At 37.7% G+C, this 19,934-nt stretch overlaps 1 non-coding gene across 1 annotated transcript; it reads left to right on the plus strand.

Annotated features, from left to right (window-relative positions):
• The first annotated feature begins 2,522 nt into the window (after nt 1-2,522).
• LOC121475871 lies at nt 2,523-2,629 on the plus strand. The gene has a single exon (XR_005983822.1). It is a non-coding gene; the product is annotated as a U6 spliceosomal RNA (small nuclear RNA).
• The last annotated feature ends 17,305 nt before the right edge of the window (nt 2,630-19,934 follow it).

Genomic DNA, 19,934 nt, shown 5'->3' on the forward strand with positions numbered 1-19,934 from the left:
CCTTCCACATTTAAATCTTTAACCTCCCTGACCACCTTTATACTAAGTGTTCAGTAGGTGAAGTTTTGTTACTCCAAATAGTTGGTTTTCTGACAACATCAAAGAATATGTATCTTCCCCACTGACTTCTGAAGCCTTCTTGGATACATATTAAATTCCTACAAGTACAAGAATCTGTCTTGACCTCTTTATTCTGCTCCACTAGTCTGTGTGTCTATTCTTGGCTATTTCAAACTGTTTTCATTACTGCTACTTTGCAGATGTTTAAAATCTGGTTTGGCAAGTTCCCCCTCTTTGTTCTTCAGTTTCAAACTTGGGTTAGTGATTTGTGGGATTTTCTTCTTCCACAAAATGTTTAAATCTTTTTTTTTTTTAAATCATGATATAACACATGAAAGTACACTATAGCACATTAAAAGCATTAAAAGCATATACTGTAACAATCATCCAAATTCAGATGGAACTTTGCAGGTACCCCAGAAACCTTTTTGTGGCTCTTTTTTTTAAATAAAAATTGAGGTGAAATTCATGTAATATATAATTAACCATTTTAAACAATTCAGTAGCCTTTAGTGTATTCCCAATCTTATGCAATCATCACTTCTAATTTCAAAACTTTTTCATCACCCTGGAAAAATACTCATATCCATTAAGCTGCCCCCTTCCACTCCTCCTCTCCTAGCCCCTGGCAAGCACTAATTAGATTTCTGTCTCTATGGATTTGCCTACTGTGGACATGTCATATAAAAGGAATCATACACTAGGTGATCATTTGTGTCTGGCTTCTTCTACTTAGTATGTTTTTGAGATCCATCCAAGTTATAGCATATGTCAGCACTCCATTCCTTTTTATGGCTGAGTAATGTTTCAATGAATGGATATACATTCTGTTTATTTATTTATTCATTCATGAGTGAACATATTGGTTGTTTCCACCCTGTGGTAGTTATAAATACTGCTGCCACATTGAATTTTTTTTATCTGAACCCCTTCCCTTGCTCCAGAAATGACTGCTTTCATGATTATTTTATTTCTTTCTTGCTTTTCTTTATATTTTTTTTTGCCAGTTACTGTGTATTCCTAAATGACATAAGTTAGCATTGCCTGTGGTTAATTTTTAAAATGTAATCATGCAGTTCCTAGCCTTATGTGTCTAGTTTCCTTAATTTGGCATCAAGATGGAAGATCATCCATATTATTGTGTATAGCTGTACTTCCTTTTTATTTTTCATTGCCTTTTTACCATATATTTCACAATTAATTTAATGATCTACCATCAATAGTATATATATATATATATATATATATATATATATATATATAGTGTTCGTTATATATATATAATTTTTAGAATATGTTTAAGTCCTTAAAAATCCAATTGAAATACTGGTTGGTTACATTTAAGTTATAAGCTCAGTTGGGGAGAACTGACATATTTTTCATGCCCAAAAGGATTGTGTTTTATAGATAGTGATAGTTAAAAATAATAATAAAAAAAGGAAATAGCTGATGTGTTATAGATGGGGCTGTGAGTTCCTTTTAACAGGTTTAACCTGTTAATTCCTTTTAAACAGAATTTCTTATCAAATTCTTTATGCAATAAATAAAGCCTAGAAAGGACACCTGATCACTGAGCGCAGACAGGCTGACTGTTGCCTGTGGTTGGAGAGACTGGACAAATACCCACCATTTGCTTCAACGTGGATGGAACTGGAGGGTATTATGCTGAGTGAAGTAAGTCAATCGGAGAAGACAAACATTGTATGTTCTCATTCATTTGGGGAATATAAATAATAGTGAAAGGGAATAGAAGGGAAGGGAGAAGAAATGTGTGGGAAATATCAGAAAGGGAGACAGAACATAAAGACTCCTAACTCTGGGAAACGAACTAGGGGTGGTGGAAGGGGAGGAGGGCAGGGGGTGGGGGTGAATGGGTGACGGGCACTGAGGGGGGCACTTGACGGGATGAGCACTGGGTGTTATTCTGTATGTTGGTAAATTGAACACCAATAAAAATAAATTTATTATAAAAAAAAGAAAGAAAGAAAAAAAAAAGAGACTGGGAAAGTCTGGAATGTACTGAGAACCACCAGCTTCCAATGCGGTTGCTACAACTGCACTGTCTAGTTACCTGATCAGTACACCAGTAGTACAAGGAGAAGGTAAGGACGCCAAAGACATTCCAGGCCATGGGAAGTCTCCAGTGATGGGATATGGAAAGAAGATATGGAAAAATTCCAGGTGAGACAAAAAACATTCTGGCTTGGCAGTCCAATTTCCTTCATGGATTAGGTTTGGCTTACTGCCTGGGTATTTATACAGTAGCTCCTGGTATCCTCCCACTTCCTGAAAGGCTTAAAACATCATAAAATTTATCAGTACCTTAAACTACACAGTAATACATGTTTGAAGACCCAAGATTATGAAGTGAGGCCCAGTTTCATTGTCTGTACCTAGTATAAAAAGCACAATGGACTAAACAATAGTCAAGACGATATGTGCCTAAGAAAAGACATCATCTTGTGCTTGCTTTGGCAGTACATATACTAAAATTGGAATGATAGAGAGAAGATTAGCATGGCCCCTGCACAAGGATGACATGCAAATTCATGAAACATTCCATATTTTTAAATTTAAAAAAATAAAGAAAATAAAAGCTTTAAAAGAATAAAATCAAGATTTGATCCTTTCTATCAAAACAAACAAAAACAAAACAAAACAAAAACAAACAATGACAACAAAAAGAAAAGACATCATGTCTTCCGAAGAGAAACAAAAGTATAGTGGACATTGGTGGTTGTGTGTCCACACCCCTCCTCTCACTTCTAGAAGCAGAGTCCCTCTTCCCACTTGAATGCCATACTGTGTGGCTTAGGTGGGCCTCGTCAAACTGTCCACCAGTCCAATCTGGTGTGTGCCCTAGGCCTGGCCAATGCTCTCTGACCCATGGGCAGCAACTGGTGTGTCAGGAATGGATACGGGCTAATTGGAATCTGTCCCATACTTACATGAGCCAGGAAGGTACTTATTTGCTTATATTGGTTTCGAACTAAAGTGCTATCACAAGCTCTCTAAATAATCTTGATTAAAATAAAAGTTAATATTCACTTTCCTGCAATGCCAATAAAATATTTATAAAACGTCATACTTGAAAATTTCCTCATAGTCTATGACATTTATCTCTCAATATCCTAAGTGTTATACAATTTTAACATTAAATAAAAAGTAGTTTTTAAAAGATTTACCTATTTAGATAGAGAAAGAGAGAACGTGAGTGGGGGAGGATCAGAGGAAGAGAAAGAATCTCAAGCAGACTCCCTGCTGACCGTGGAGCCTGGCACAGGGTTTGATCCTAGGACTCTGAGATCATGACCTGAGCCAAAATCAGGAGTCAACCAACTGAGCCACCCAGGTGTCCCTAAAGAAAAATATTTTTTAAAGGGCACAAAACACCCATAATTCCAGTTACTTAACTTAAGCCCTTTTATTTTGGCATAGTAAATCATGTTCCTTTGATATAGACTTGATTTTTGAAATGCATTCAGAATCATTTGAAGTCAAAACTAGTCAATGAAAGAATACTGTCTGATTATAAAATGAATAAGACACCTCATGGCACTTCTACAAATGAATTTCATGTGGGTTAAAAAAAGGTAAAATACAAAAGTACAAAGTTAACAGAAAAAAAACCCAGAATATTTTTATGAACTTGAGTTAGGCAGCACATTCTTAGACAAGATACAAAAAAAGAAAAGGATGCTTGATAAATTTGATCTAAAATTTATATGACTGAAATCAAGTTAAAAATTTGTCAGACTAAAAGATGAGATTTGTGTCATGTATAAAGAACTCCTATACACCAACAGGCAAAGGAAACCACTCAGAAAAAATATGGTAGAGGATATGAATGGGTCATTCACAAAAGAGGAACTACAAATGGCCACCAAGTGTATGAAATTATATTCCACCTCACCAGTCTGTAAACTTCCAATTAAAACAAGAATGAGATACTTTATTTTTTACCTATTTGGCAAATTTTTAGAAAGTCTTAAAACATCAATTTTTGGCTGCAAATTTAGGGAACACATATTCTCACATATATTTCTGAGACTATAAGTTAATATACCTACTTTGGAGAAAAATTTGGGGTATTCCTCAACAAGCTGGGTTTATTCCAGGAATGCAAGATGGAGTTAACATTCAAAACCAAGTCAATATAATTCACTGTGTTAAAAGGATGAAGGAGAAAAATAATGTACCTTTCTCAGTAGAAGTGGAAAACATACTTGCTACAATTCAAAACTTGTTCATGATAAACAATTGTAGCAAACTAGGAATAGAAGCAAACTTGTTAGTCTGGCAGAGTATCTACAAAAAATTGACAGCAAATAATTTATTTAATGGTGAAATATCCAAGGTTTCCCCGCTACATTGGGAATGAGACAAGGATGCCTGTTATCTCTACTTCTATTCAACACTGTACCAGTGGCCCTGGCCAGTGTACTAAGTCAAGAAAAAGATACAAAAGGTAAAAATTTGGAAAGTGAGGAAACAAAAAGGTAACTTCTTGACCTGGATGCTTGTTACCAGAGTGTGTTCACTTGGTGATAGTTCATCTAGCTACACACTTTGACTTGTGCACTTTTCAATAAAGTTTATTACAAGTACACAACCCAAAAGACGTAGTAGATCTCTATTCACAGACATAGAAATTTGCCCAAGGTTTAGTACCATAAGTGGAAAAACAGGCCACACATTTTGTTTTGTTTCTATCTATATACCTATTTCATAGATTAAAAAAATGATTGTATATATGAAGAATATCTCTGGAAGGATATGCACGAAACTCTTAATAATGGTTGTCTTTGGGGAGTTCAACTGAGAAACTGAGGGCAATGAGTATTTTATGGCATTCATTTTTGTTTTGTTTACCTAAAAATCAAAAATCAAAAATTGCAATTGTATATTGTATATGGGGGGTCTCATGGTGACTAGTTACAACAACACTCATTTGGATGTACAAGTTCTTGTATATTTTGAAAAGAAAACCATTATTCCATGACTTTAACATAGTTTACTTACTGAAGGAGCATGAATGCTCCAATTTTAAAAATATCATTACTTTTCTCAGAAAATACCAGTCTGTTTGGGCTACTATCAAATACCATACCATAGATTGGGTGACTTATAAACTACAAATACTTACTTCCACAGTTCTGGAGGCTAGGAAGTCTGAGATCAAGTGCTGGTTGAGTGGATGTCTAGTGAGGATCTCCTTAGCTCACAGGTGGCCATCTTCTCACTGTGTCCTCAAATGGTGGGAACGTGAAGGGGTTCTCTGGAGTCTCTTTTATGAGTACTAATGCCATCCATGAGCACTCTGCCCTCAAGACCTAATCACTTCCCAAAAGTCCCACCTCCGGATACCATCAGAATTGGGGGTTAAGATTTCAACATGTGAATTTTTGGTGGGGGCAGACAAACATTCAGTCTAACAGTAAAGAATATATAATCATTTAGAGGTAGAGTTGCTAACATTAAATGGAATATTCCACCTGCTGCAAAAGTTTAATTGGATGTCATTTGCAACTATTGAGGTGAACTTGACAGGTTGAAAAAATGTTGATATTTAATACTAATAAACATTAAACACACTAATGGCTTAGTGTGTTTTATAAAGTTTTGTCACTCAAATTAGTTGTTGGTTCCCAGCTTATTAAAAAATTCCTTGACTCATGTCTGACATGTATTTTGTGTTCCAGTAATATAGCACTGAGTGCACTCGATGGCACACTAATGCTTACTAAATGGTGAGACTGAGGATTATGTGACTCTGATTGATTCTATAATTTCTCATTCAGTGGGGCTCAACAACATGCTCTATGGAGCCGTAGTCCTTCAACTGTATTCACATATTATTTCAATAATTTTTCAATACCCGAGCCAACAATTGTTCCTTCTAGATTTATGTAAGACTAATCTCTGACCCGTGGAACAGTGCATAACACCAACCTCACTAAGGTTATTATCACTAAGGTCATTATCCTAGTGGAAGGAATCTTCCATTTTAAGTAAGTGTACTTGCCATTACAGGTGTTGTAATATGTTAGTTCACATATTGGGCTTTGGTGTTTAGAGACTCAGCTATGAGTTCTGCTCTTGGTGTGTCTCATGAGCAAGTTACTTAGCTGAATAACTCAGTTTCCTCATCTGTAAAATGGAGATAACCATTGCAGTTATGCATCATGGTGGCTATGGTGATTAAATGAAGCAAATATGGATAAATGGCTACCTGGTAGTACATGATACTTGATTCATATTAGCTACCATTTTCATTCTTACTACTTAATAGTAGTAAGCAACTATTATGTGCCTCAGGATACAATGGTTTTGGTTTTTGAGAAGTTTTGGAGCTGGGAGGTATGAGTTATTTATGTGATACAATCAATGAACAATCAGGGTATGTATCACAAAAATATTAAGTCATATGTAGTAGTGATGTGAGTCCACAGAAAAAAAGACATGTAAATGGAATAAATATAAACCACACTTTTGGCAGAGGGTGGAAGTGCCTTCTGTTGACCTTGATGGGTGGATTTAACTGTGTGAATGAAAAGGAAAGGGGCTTCTAACTAGAGAGGAAGAGCACTGACAGAGGCATAGAGATGGGGATGAGAGTGGCAGGCCACTTGACACTGTCCCAAAGGACTAGAGTTTATCATTGCCACTCCTATTTCTTGACTCTTCTGTCTTTCAAAGTGAGCAGAATTTCCCCCTCAGCCTGCCCTCAACTTTTCAGGTGATCTGAGACAATGTTCCTGGGTTCTGAGGGCCTCAGTCTTTTCATTGGTGAGATGAAGGTCCTGAAGTGGCCCTAGGCAACAATCAGACTCAAAGATTCCATTCATGGTGTCCAGTCTGCCAAGATTGACTTACCAAAGCCCATTACCAAGATTGATCCCAGAACCATAACAATAGCATGTAAGATATCAGTGTAAACCACAGCTGCAAAACCACCTGAATAGAGAGGAGAAAGAGAAACAAAAACCACATTTGAGACTCTGTTGAAAGTCACTTCTGTATCCTTATTCTACATGCTTGCTTCCTCCAAGATTGCTCCATTCACACCTTTTGTACCTGTAAGTCAGTAGGTCTTACAATACAATGTTTAGTCTTTGTACATACGGTTTTTCTCTCTTTAATATACCTCATGATCTTTTGCTGGATTCTTATCTTGCCCTTCTGTATCCCAATTTCCCTTTACTTCCCATTTTTTTGATGAATGAAAAGCTGGTAGTTTTCCTAAACAAAAAAGTACATCTTTAATCACAAAATCTCAGTTTGGAAGCAATGGTTAGCAGCATCTCTGGCTGTTATCTGCTCCATGCCAGTAGTTAGCCCAGTTGTGACAAATAAAAATGTCTCCAGACATTACCAAATGTCCCCTGAGAAGAAACCCCCACTCCCACTCCCTGGTGCATTGACAGTCACTGACTGAGTGCATTCCACTCCCCACTCTGTTTCTCCCCATTCAGACAGTGATGAACTGCCAGGGACACTCAACAGTGTCCAAGATTTGCACTGTGAGTAGAAAAAACAAGTGACGAGAGCCCCTACTCTCAAAATCTAGGCAGAGCCTCTTGGACAGGACCGCTTACATAGAAGATCCCATCTGATGGCTTGCCCAGGTTACCAGGTGACCAAGATGCCTGAGCTCTTCCTCAAGCTGCTGCCTCTTCCTCATTCCTTTTCTGTTTCTATGCTATTAGCTAGCAGTCTGCAGTGTCAGGCCTTGGCCCACCCCAAACATGATCACTGCCATCCTCGCCAGTGTCCTTAGAAAGCCTTCCACTGGCCTGACCTGATTTCTAGAGGTAGGACACCACTTAGGCACCCTGCCACAATTATTTTCACTGTTCCACCCCTTTGGGCCTAGTAATGTGATCTATAGACTTAGGGAAAATGCAAAATCTGGAGACTCCTGCCTAAATGTCTACTAGCACTCCACTATGAGAAGAACTTTTGTGCCAATATAAATATATGTGTGATTACAGTAACCTCACCTGTGATGGTATAAATGCCAGTAATTGTCAGCAAGACTATGGTGGCCAGGTAGACATCTAACCCCAAAACCAGTCTCATGAACATGGCACCAGTACAGATCTCTACCTGAAATGAGTAAAAGGTGACAGGCTGCATTTGCATTTCCAGCTCATTCAACAGCAACATCGTAAAGACCCTAGAGCCATCTGCAGGAAGTGGTCTATAGTTAGCACATCCACTCTATCACTAATAGACATGGACTGAGGTCTACCCAGGTTCTGTTGGGCAAAAAGGTTTGTGCCCCATGAGTTCAGCAAGATTAGCACCTTCAGGGTTTGGGTTAATCCAATTAATTCAGTTCATAGAAACTTGGCCTCTTACTCCCTGGAAACCTGGAGCAGGGAGTGTGCTCAGAGAGAGCCATTTCTACAGTTCTGCCATTAGGAAAAGGTAAAGGGGATAGCACATCAGGGGCTGGCAAGCTTTTTCTTTAAAAGACCAGATGGTAAATACTGTAGGCTTTGCAGGCCACATACTGTCTCTATTTTTCACAACCATTAAAGACTGTAAAAAACCAGTCTTAGTTCATGGACAATACAAAGGAGAACACTAGGCTGACTGGCCTGCAGGCCAGATTTGTTGATCCTTGGCTTAGGTGGTACTGACTTTAAAGCATGTGCACATCATTCAGCCAGCTGGTCTCTTATTCTGTTATTGTGGTCTCCAAAGCAGGGTTATAATGGCAGAGATCCTCCCAACATTCATCTATCCATTTATTCACCAGATGTTTACTGAGCACCAATATAGTAGATACTCAACAGAGTTTAAAAGACACAAGAGTTACTAAGACTCAGCTGTTGTCCTCAGGGACCTTATATTTAGTGACAGAGACTAAATAGGCAATTTCTATGCAGTGTGGTAAGTGACACTCATTTGGTCACTAAAAACAAAAACAAAACCCAAAACCATTTATGAAGTGCCTTAAGTGCTGATCATTTTCTCAGCACAGTGGGTAATGTAGTGAATAAGCCAGGCAAGGCCTTGGGCCTTGAGAAGCCTGCTCTGAAGTGGAGGAGACAGATAATAAGCAAGGAAATGGAAAAATTCCTCTCACATGATAACAAATATTACAAAGAAAAATTTAAAACCCAGTAATAGAAGAGAGATTGACGGGCATACTCATCAAAGGCCTCTTCAAGGAGGTGATATTTGAAAAGCAAATAATGTTCTGGAAAGAACATTCCAGACACAGCATAAGGCAAGTGTCAAGGGCTTCAAGTGGGAACGAGCTCGTTAGGTTTGAGAAACAATAAGGCAGGCAGTGTGGTCAAAGCCTGCTGAGAACAAGGGAGGAGGCCATCCTTACAGATCATAATAAGGGGCTTAGGTTTTCTTGTAAGGATAGTAGAAAGCTCCTGGACTATTTTTTTTTTCCTGGACTATTTTAATCAGAGGAGTGACATCGTCTAATGGCATGACACAGGTAAGCCCACGGTTCTCTAGAAATACAAAGGAGGGACCTGAAACCTAGGCTTGGGACACAAATAAGATGCCTCCACCCTTTTTTTCTTTTTGGAAAGTATTATTGAGTTATTTTTTTCTCTACTCTCGTTCAGACAGCAGAGGCCAGAAGTAACTTATGGGGCCTCAGAGTGAACTGCTGAGACCAATCTAGCACTGTCCCGCCTACTGAATTTTTGTTGTCTTTTGTTTTGTTTTCTGGGCTGGCTTTTACACAACTCACCAAGATCTTATTGAAGATATAGAGGAATAAGTATAGAATAGCAGGGAGGAGCTGAATCCGAAAGCCACCAAACCTCTTCTTCAAATATTCTGGCATCGTCATCACCTGCACAAGCAATAAGAGAAGTCACCACCAGACAGAGTGCCAGAAGAGGCACACCTGCAAGGATGTGCCTTGCGCACAATATGCTGGTTGTCACAGAGACATAGCCGATGGCAGGAGTGGCCCAAGTATATAAGGTGCAGCAGGGTCACCCACTCTGGCTTTGCATTCCGTGGCACTTGTTAGTATGGGGGAAATAAGAAAGGAGAAGCAATAGTGCTGCCTTCAAGAAGCCTGGAACCCAGCTTCCTGTGTAATTTCCTGAATGTAGAAGGAAATGTGGCTAATTGAATCGGTCTAATGATGATAAATCACCTTAATGAAATAATCACAGAGCAAAATCAAATGCCTTATCACATATTATAAATATAACAAGTGCTCAGGAGAGACAGAACTTGACTCAACAGCTCTCCGATCTGGTCTTCAGTACCCATGCTCTCGTGCACATGTTGGCTGTCCCCAACAATCCTGTTCACTTTGACTTCCATTGTCTCAGGCTGTGGGCACCCTGCCACAGGGAGTGCGCCTCTGTTGATTAGATTCCTGGATCCTGGCTCATGGTAGGTGAACAAGTAAGAGCTAAATGTATACTGTCCCATCTTCTGTCCTGAGTATCCTCACGGACTCTTGTCCAGCTGCTCACATGTGTCTATTTTAAGTTCTACTTCAGATTCCATCTGTTTTATGAAAACTTATCTACAAATTTCATAGGGACCACGTGTCTTCTCCTAAACACCTGTGGCTTTAATATTTTCACCTTCTGTTAATCATATACTGCCACATATGGCTCTTTCTCAGTGACATTCTAAGCTCTTTTACACTTGCTAATAATTGAATTTGTTTGCTAGGGCTGCTGTCCCAGAGTGCAACAGACCAAGGGGCTTAAGCAATAGAAATGTTACCATGTCACAGTTCTGGAGGCTGGAAGTTCAAAGTGTCAGCAGGCTTGGTTCCTTCTGGGACCTGTGAAGGAAGGATCCATCTCAGGCCACTGTCCTTGGCTTGCTGAAGGCTGTCATCTCCTTGTGTCTTCCTATCCTTTTGCCTCTATACATGTCTCTGTCCAAATTTTCTCTTCTTATAAGGTCCTACTGGATGAAGGCCTACCTTAATGACCTCCTTTTAACTTAATTACTTTTTAAAAGATCTTATCCCAAAATATAATCACCATCCAAGGTAATTTTCCTGGGCTATGGCTTCACCATTGCAGATGCTAGGCTGCATGACAAGCCTTTCACATTTTAAAATAAGATTTTATTTATTTATTTGAGAGAGGGTGAGAAAGCATGTGTGAGCACAAGCAGGGGAGTGGCAGGCAGAGGACAGATTCCTTGCTGAACAGGGAGCTTGATCCCAGAACTCAGAGCATGACCTGAGCTGAAGGTAGACGCTTAACTGACTGAGCCACCCAGGCATCCCACCTTTCACCTTTTTAATGCCTCTACAAATATTTAAAATTTTTAGTTTTTAAAACTTATTTTATTTAAATTCAATTAGTTAACTTATAGTGTATCATTAGTTTCAAAGGCAGAGGTCAGTAATTCATCAGTTGCATATAACACCCATGCTCATTACATCACATGCCCTCCCTAAAGTCCATCACCCAGTTACCTGATGCCCCCCACCCATCTCCCCTCTAGCAACCCTCAGTTTGATTCCCATGGTTAAGAGTCTCTCATGGTTTCTCTCTCTCTCTCTCTCTCTCTCTGATTTCATCTTATTTTATTCTTTGGTTCTCCTATGGTTCTGTTTGCTCCTTAAATTCCACGTATGAGTGAAACCACATAATTGTCTTTCTCTGATTGACTCATTTCACTCAGCATAATATCCTCCAGTTCCATCCATGTTGATGTAAACGGTAGGATTTCATCCTTTTTGATGACTGAGTAATAGTCCACTGTGGGTTGTGTATATATCTACATCTATATATCATATATATATATACCTCACACCGTCTTCATCCATTTATCTTTTTTTTTTTTCATCCATTTATCTTTGATGGGTGTCTGGGCTCTTGCCATAGTTTGGCTATTGTGGACACTGCTGCTATAAACTTTGGGGTACAGGTACCCCTACAGATCACAACATTTGTATTCTTTAATACCTAGTAGTGTAATTGCTGGGCTGTGGGGTAGCTCTATTCAGTGAAATTATCCTATTTTAAGTGTAAAGTTTGATGAGCTTGGGAAAAATGTATAGTTATATGTAATCACCACCATACTCGAAATATTAAGCATTCCTAACACCCCCCCACAGAGCTCCTAAGGTTTCACGGTCAAGGCCTCCACTCCCTCCTTGGTCTCAGACAACCAGTATTAGCTGTTCCCACAGATTTGATTTTTCTAGAATTTTAACTAAACAAAATCATATGCTATGTACTTTTTTTAATGGCCTGCTTCCTTCACTGGCCTGATTTTCTTAAGACTCAGACACATGGTTCCAGGACTCTTTTTTAGTGCTGCTTGGTACCACATCATGTACCGTTTATCTTTTTTTTTTTAATATTTTTTTAATTTATTTTTTATTATTTATTTATGATAGTCACAGAGAGAGAGAGAGAGAGAGAGGCAGAGACACAGGCAGAGGGAGAAGCAGGCTCCATGCACCTGGGAGCCCGATGTGGGACTCGATCCCGGGTCTCCAGGATCACGCCCTGGGCCAAAGGCAGGCGCCGAACCGCTGCGCCACCCAGGGATCCCATGTACCGTTTATCTACTCTTGGAGTGCAATTGAGATGATGTATTTCTAGATTTGGCTAGTAGGAACATGGCTGCTATGAAGCTTCATGTACAAATTTCTGTGTGGATGTATGTCCTCATTTCTCTGGGGCTTAGATAAAAATCTAGATCTAGGGAAATACTGGCTGGGTGGTCAGGTTTAATTTGTGAAGAGACTGCCAACCTGTCCTCTCTGACATGGCTATGCCATTCTGCATTCCCTTGAGAAATGCATGAGTCCCAGTTGCCCCACCCCCTCTCCAGCTCTCGCTAGTATCAGTGCTTCTCCTCTTAGCCATTCTTATGGCTCTCAGTGGTATTTTATCTGGTGTAGCATTTTCCCAATGATCAATTGTAGTGAACATCTTTTCACATGATTATTTGCCACTTGTCTCTTCTCTCTGGTGAAACAGCTGTTCAAACTTGTTATTGAGTTTTGGGAGTTTTTTTTTTTAAACAAAATATACATTGTGGATATGTCTTTTATTGTAAATATATTCTAAATATTCCCCCCACCCAGTCTCTAGCTTGCCTTTTCATTTTCTTAAAAATATCTTTCATAGAGTTAAAGTTAAAAGTTTTATTTTGAAGTCCTATCAATTTCTTCCTCTGTGGATAATTTATGTTTTTTGTGTCCTAGTTGAAAAATCTTTCCCTCCTTCATCACCTTTTTTTGGCAACAATCAAAAATTAAGGTAAAATTGACATATAACCTTATATTAGTTTTAGGTGCACAAATGATTTGAAATTTATATACATTTCATCTACATTTTTGTTTTTTGTTTTTTGTTTTTTTTTTTCATCTACAGTTTTGAAGAGTACTTTTGCTGGATATGGAATTCTTGGTTGACAGATTTTTCTTCCTTTCAGCATTTGAATATGTCATTCAAATGTTTTCTGGCCTCCATTGTATCTGATGAAATGTCATCCATTAACTGTATCATTCCTCCCCTGCATATAATGTATTTTCTTTTACGTCTTTCAAAATTTCTTATCTTCGCTTTTAGCAGTTTGAGTATGATGTAAACTTAAGTGTAGCTGTTTGTGTGTTTGTTGGTATTTGTTAAGCTTTTTACCTTGGTACATTAACATTTTCCATGAAACTTGGGGATATTTTCAGTTATTCTTCAAAAAAAATTTTTCTGCTTCTCTCTCTTCTTTCTGGGATACTAAGTACATGCATGTTGGACTGTTCGATATTGTGTCATAGGTCTCTGAGGTTTTCTTCCTTTTTCTTCAAAAATTTTCCCTTCTGTTCTCCTAGTTAACTCCTATTACACTTATGTTCACTGACTCTCTTGTTTGCCATCTTGTCTGTGCTGTTGAGTTCCTCTTGTGAATTTTTCATTTTAGCTACTGTGCTTTTCAACTCCAGAATTTCCATTTGGTTATTTTCTATAGTTTCAGTTTCTCTGTTGAGAGACCCTCTTTGCTTATTCATTAGTATTACACTTTCTTTTACTTCTTTGAATATATTCATAGTTGTAGGTTTGAAGTCTTTTGTTTGTTAAATAAACATGTGGGCCTTGTCAGAGTCTGTTTCTATTTATCACTTTTCATTTTGGAGTGTGGGTCACATGTATATTTCCATTTCTTTGTAAGTTTAATAATTCTTGGTTGCAGACTGGCCATCATTGATCTCATGATGCTGCATTCTAGAATCTGTTTTGTTCTGAGGATTGCTGTTTCTTGTTTTTGTAGGCAATTGACTTGCCTGGACTCAAACTGCAACATCTTTCATGTCACCCCACCTTCTGCCCTCACCCTTCAGTATGTAGCAGCTGATGTCTCTGGTTGTTTTCTTTACACTTTTAGCTGCTGCTTAGCCCAGTCTAGAGGTTTTCCCTGCCCTTGAGTGGTCTGGCAGTCAGTTAAGGTTTTGTGCAGAATTTATACTCAGATTTGAAGGTTAATCCTCTCTTTGGTATCCTTGTTTTTGGAGCTCCCACAGAAGTTTCCTGTTATTTTGTCAGCCCTCTGTTCTCTCTTCTGTTATGAGTAAGCTTTCTGCTATCTACTGCCTACATTGTGTGGGCTGTGGAAGGTACTCAGTCCTAGGCACTATAAAGTCACAGATCTAACAGGTCTAGTTCTGTCTCCACAAACTACTTCCCTGTAGTTTCTGCCTTTTTTTGGTTCTCATGCATGCACGTATACATTGGTGGTCAGCCAGGGATTTGAGCTTTTTCTATCTTACTTTAAAATCTTTCTCAATCTTAAGGACATAAAAGATATCCTATACTTTCTTATGAAGTTTAAAATCTTTTACCTTTCCTATTTAAGTCTTTAATCAACCTAAAATTATTTTTGTGTAGAACAGACATCCAATTTGATTTTTTTATATGATAATCAATTGACCCTCCTTTCCTCAGTGATCTGCAGTACTACTGATGTCGTAAATCAAGTATCCATATATATGAATGTTTCTGGGTTATTTTCCTCTTCCACTTGTCAATGTTTTTATCCTTGTGTCCATATCATACTGTCTTGATGACTATAGCTTTGTAGTAAGTCTTGATATTTGGCAAGGCAAATCCTTCTTATTTTTCTTTGATAGGAGTATCTTTGTTATTCTAATGATTTTGCTTTTTTACATATATTTCATTTCTTTTTCCAGTTTTATGGATCTATAATGGTATATAACACTAATTTTAGGGTGTACAACACAATTTGATACAAATATACTTGTGAAATGATTATCACGGTTAGGTTAGTTAATATCTCCATCACCTCATGTAATTACCTTTTTTTTTTTTAATACTGAGTACTTTCAAGATTTACTCTCTTAGCAGCTTTTAAGTATATAATACAGTATTGCCAATGACAGTCACCATGCTAATTTTAAAATCCATTTAGCCATTCTATGCCTTTTGGTTGGATAATTTAATTCATTTATATTTAAAGTAATTATTGACACATAAGGGCTTACTAATGCCATCTTAATTGTTTTCTGGTAGTTTTGTAATTCCCTTGTTACTTTCCTTCCTCTCTTGCTGTCTTCCTTTCTGAATTGATGATTTTCCTTAGCAGTATGCTTTCATTTCCCATTTATCTTTTGTATATCTACTGTAACTTTTTGCTTTTTGGTTACTATGGAGTTTACATAAAACTTCTCATATATATAACAGTCTATTTTAAGGTGATAGCTTTGATCACATACAAAAACTGTATCCTTTTACTCCCTCGCCCAGCATTTTACATTTTTGATGAAATAATTTACTTCTTTTTATATTTTTATCTATTAGCAAATAATTGTAGCTATAGTTATTTTTAATGCTTTTGTCTTTTAACCTTTAAGCTGGATTTAAGTGACTAACATACCACCATTTTACCGTATTAGACTACTCTGAATTTGACTATATACTTGTCTTTATCAGGCCATTGTTTATTTTCATATGTTTTCATGTTACTAGTTAGCACCCTTCAATTTCAGCTTGAAGAACTCCTTTCAGCATTTCTTGTAAGACAGCTTTAGTGGTGTTAAACTCCTTCATCTATTGTTTGGGAAAGTCTTTATCTCTCCTTCATTTCTGAAGGACAACTTTATCATATAAGGTATACTTGATTGGTAGTTTTTTTTTTCTTTCATCACTTTGAACATATCCCACTCTCTCCTGACCTACAAGGACTCTGCTAAGAAATCTGCAGATAGCATTATGGGGGTTCCCTTGTATGTAAGGATTTTTCTCTTTTTTAATTTTTAATTTTAAAAATTTCTCTTCATGTTTAGACAATTTTATTATAATGTGTCTTGGAGAATATAGTTTTGGATTGAAATTGGGGGGGGGCCTATGATCTTCATGTCCTTGGATATTCAAATCTTCCCCTCCTTCCCACACCGATTGTGGAAGTTCTCAGTCATTATTTCTTTAAATAAGATTTCTGTTCCTTTTGCCCTCACTTTTCCTTCTAGGAGCCCAATAGTGTGTGGATTTTGCATCGTAATGGTATCTTACAGTCTTGTAGGCTTTCACAACTCTTTTTCATTAAATAATTTCCAATGACCTGTCTTCTCCTTCATAGATTCTTTGCTTGCTCCAGTCTGCTATTTATGCTCTGTATTACACTTTTCATTTCAGTCATTGTATTCTCCCATCCTGGAATTGATTTTCATGATTTCTATCTCTGTGTTAAATTTCTCATTTCTTAAAAAAAAATTCTCATTTCTTCATGTATTGTTTTCCTTATTTTATTGAATCATCTTTCTGTGTTTTCTTGTAGCTCACTAAGCTTCCTTCAACCATTTTGCATTATTTATCAAATAAATCTCAGATCTCCAATTCCTTGGAGTTGGTTATGAGAAAACTGTATTCCTCTGGTGGTGCCATGTTTTCTTGATTTTTCATGTTCCTCAAATTTTGTATTACTGTCTTTGTATTTGAGAAAGCAGTCATCTCCTCATCTTTATTGACTGGCTTTTGGAGAGAAATACCTTCTGTAAGCCTTGCCAGAAATTCTGAGGTTTTCTCAGAACATTTTTGTGGATATACCTGCTCCACACTTCCTGTTCCCTTTTTGGTGGGAATTTTTAAGATTATATATCTTCTCCTGATCCTGCAAGCCAGGCCAAGTTCTGACAGCCTCTCTTTTGCTAGCTTTTCCTAGGGCATTGCTGAATGCTCAAGGTTTTATGCTTTCTCCCAATTCCACAGAGTCAGTCTGGTTTTCTGTGAATGCTCACTAACTTTCTGCAGAAAAAAAGACTTGCTCTTTACACCATCTGGGGTGCACAAAAGGAGCTAGCCACAGATGTAGGTGTATGTGGGTGAGGTGTGTGGCATGTTGAAGTGCCCTTGGGCCAACTGGGGGGATCTGTAGGTGAGGAGACCCCAGTGGCTCACTGGCAGGCTTCCTGATAAGTTTGCAAAGTAGGATCTGTGTCCTTCTGATGCCATCTGAGAGCCCTGGTCACTGTTTTCTCAGCCATTCCCTATCTTCCCCCTCCCTCACCCTCAATGTACAGCATAACTCTCTATATTCTGGATGGAGTGAGAAAGAAGTGGGTTTTCTTGGCTGACTCCAGTGCAACTGGATAGCTGGGCATTTACTCCTATGCTCTCAATTTCCCCTGTGGGAGAAATCTCAGGCTGAGAACATCTCTCTTGGCAGTAAGCTATGCCACCTTGGGGGAAGGGTAACATAGGTACACTGAAATTGTTCCTCTCACTCTCTTCAATACATCCAATTTTGGATTTTCTTTTTCTCCAAGAATGTGCTAGAACTTCTCCAGTGGACTTCCACAAAAGCCCTCTTATCTATGGGTGATTGTCTAAATTGGTGTTCTTTGAGGGAAGATGGTAGAAAGCTCTTATTCCACCATGTTGATGTCAGTCCACATATCTTCACAGATATGCAGCCTAGATGGTCTCTGTGTCTCTCAGCTGGACACTGACACATCTTTGTCCCCTTATCTCTTACATACATTTTAGAATCAGTCAAGTTCCTAAAAAATCCTGTCTGGGTTTTGTTTGGAATTTCATTCCAAGCCCAGACCAATTTGAAAAGAAATAACATTTTTAGGATATTGTCCTCTAGTCATTAACATATTTGTTCTTTTCATTTATTTGGGTCTTATTTTTAGATAAAGTTTTAAAACATTTTCTATAAAAGCTTTAAAAAGTGGACCTTGGAATGGAGAAAAAAATAAGTGGGAAATATCAGAAAAGGAGACAGAACATGAAAGATTCCTAACTCTGGGAAATGAACTAGGGGTAGTGGAAGGGGAGGTGGGCGGGGGGTGGGGGTGACTGGGTGACGGGCACTGAAGTGGGCACTTGACGGGATGAGCACTGGGTGTTATTCTATATGTTGACAAATTGAACACCAATAAAAAATAAATTTATTAAAAAAATAAAATAAAAAGTGGATCCTTGAATGAGGCCTGGAGTAAAACAGTGGGCAATTATTGGCATCTGTGTACCTAACATAGAATGATGTCATTTCAGGCATTTCTCAGGATTTAGGGAAGTCAGTACAAGGATCAAAAGATTGAGAAATTTAACTTGTCCTCCAGGATGTTTTTATGTACACATGCAATATTTGTAAGAAAAAATATTATAGAGATTACCTGATAATGGACACTCACCCCAGTCTTAATGTAAATAGGAGAAAATATCCAACCAAGAACACAGAGCAGAAATGGAACCTGAATCCAAAAAGAATTACATTAGGGTCCCATCTAAGGCCATGCTCTTAAATGAGATGCAATCTCAGTGACTATCTGTTTTAAGACTAACAAATATATCAATACTGGGGAACCTTACAAACAACAGCCCAAGTGCACACCTTTCAGTGAAACAAACTACTTACAGGCATTGGATCTTTGCTTATGAAAGAGTGCATTCTCAATTTTGAGGGGTTAACTGAGCCAGTTTTCAGAGAATTTATTTTTAATTTGTTTGCCTATTTCCAAATTTGGGTAAAGGTGGGTTATATATAAAAGATAGTTTAAAAAAGTCAGAAACCATTCAGAGAAATAAGGGAAAAGCTTTACCAAAATTTCATGGAAGTTATTGAAATTAAGTAATAAATTTGGCTCTGGCTTTCCTACAAAGAAGGGATAAGGCAAGCTGAATATATAAAGCCAATGCCAGTAAATTCTGAGAGGTATATTGTGGCAAAAATCAGGGCATCTTGTAGGTTTGAAGTTGACTCTGTTAGAAGTATCCTTTATTTTTGTAGAAAGACAAGACTCAGAAAGTAGGGAGCTTTCTGATTTATCCAGAAAAGTCAGCTGATTTATATAGAGTTAAATTAATAAGCCCAACACTTATAAATTCACTTATAATGAACTTACATAGTGAACAAATTCCATGTCCTATAGTAAATATATCCCACAGATTAAATAAATAATCCATTTCATAAGTTTTATAGTTGAAACCTGGTATTCTTAGGAGGTCAATTAGGAGTTTTGTTATAATTAGTTAAATATCTTGAAGAGCTCAGTTGATCCCATTCTCAATACATACTGCAAATATATACATACATATATATATATATACACACATGCATACGTGTACATATAGGCACATATGTGTATATATATATCTGTGTCTACACGAACACACATACAATTATATATATCTGTATGTATACCTAAGCACAAATGTCTATGTGAACGTATATTTAAATGTTAACATGATCTTTTCTCTTTTCCCTACCTGATTAGTCTCCTAAGAGTTCTTTGTTCACTGCATTTGTATGGCCCTTAAAATGTAAACATTCTCTGTTTCTTCATTAACTTCAGTAACTAAGAACAATGAAAACTGACACCATCTTTTTGAGAAATCAAAGACTTGCTTCCTTTCTTCCATGACTTCTCCAGAAGT

This window comes from Vulpes lagopus, chromosome 14 (genome assembly GCF_018345385.1).
Source record: "Vulpes lagopus strain Blue_001 chromosome 14, ASM1834538v1, whole genome shotgun sequence".
Lineage (NCBI taxonomy): Eukaryota > Metazoa > Chordata > Mammalia > Carnivora > Canidae > Vulpes > Vulpes lagopus.